A 976-nucleotide genomic window follows, 5' to 3' on the forward strand; every position below is an offset into this window, starting at 1 on the left:
ATTAGCAGTGCTCCCCTTTTACCAAAGGGTTGCCTATGAGCACGCTGTTCTTTCTAAATTCGGAGTTCTCCTCTCACGTGAGAGTTGAGTTCTCTGTTTTTCCCAGAGCACCTGGAACCGGCAGCATCAGGTAGCATCAGCATCAACATAGGCCCTTCACTCCGCTTCTCTGATGATCATGCTGTGCGAGCCCCCTCTCTTGTTGAGAGCTGGGTCTATGCTCCCTCAGCTAGGTAACTTACTGCTAGCAGTTCCAGCATTGGATCATGCGGTAGGTCGAGCTCCCCTCTCATTTGAGAGCTGGGCGTTTGCCCCCCTCAGCTAGAGATTTACTGCTAGCCAATCCAGCTTTATGCCTTAGATCGAGTTGGTGACTCTCAAACATATTGGTTTTGAGATGCACCATTCCATCTATGAGTTGCTCTTTCAGAGTGCCACGAGAGCCCCTTAGAACGGTATCCTAAAATCTATGTTATGGTAAGTGTGCAAGTGAAGGCTTTGTGCACTTTCTAAAATCCACATTGTGGCAAGTTCGCACGCTAGTTCTTTGCGTTCTTTTCTAAAATTATATATGGTGAGGGCTTCACACGGTTGCTTCGTGCCCTTTCTTGAGCTGGTTAGAGCCCCGTTCACCTTGGGCGCCATTCCACCTAGGTATCCTAGGATACCTACTTTAACAGGGTGTTGCTACTAGGGGTCTGTTGAGACAGTTCCTTTCAGAGCTTATGCAAGAGCAAGCGGTAGCCCCTGTGTGACAGGCCAAGACTTAGTATGATACTAGGCTCTTGATCATATCCCCTTAAATGAATTCATTTTTATTCCAAGCCTGGAGCTCTACCCCGGGCCCAGGAGTCTGGCCCTAACAGGTAAGTTTGGGTATGTAGCCTAGGCCTTTGGCTGTAGGGGATAAAGTCACGGACAGCCGTCTGATGTCCCAGGAGCAACTCACCATGAAAATGGTAAAGTTGGTACTTAG

The 976-nt window shown here is 48.6% G+C and overlaps 1 long non-coding RNA gene across 1 annotated transcript in view; it reads right to left on the reverse strand.

Moving 5' to 3' along the window:
- The window catches only part of LOC107572274 (uncharacterized), a 12,439-nt gene that overhangs the window by 4,007 nt on the left and 7,456 nt on the right, over nucleotides 1–976 (reverse strand). The gene's annotated exons all lie outside the window — the stretch shown is intronic.

This window comes from Sinocyclocheilus grahami, unplaced genomic scaffold, assembly GCF_001515645.1.
Source record: "Sinocyclocheilus grahami isolate Dianchi unplaced genomic scaffold, SAMN03320097.WGS_v1.1 scaffold1727.1, whole genome shotgun sequence".
Classification (NCBI taxonomy): domain Eukaryota; kingdom Metazoa; phylum Chordata; class Actinopteri; order Cypriniformes; family Cyprinidae; genus Sinocyclocheilus; species Sinocyclocheilus grahami.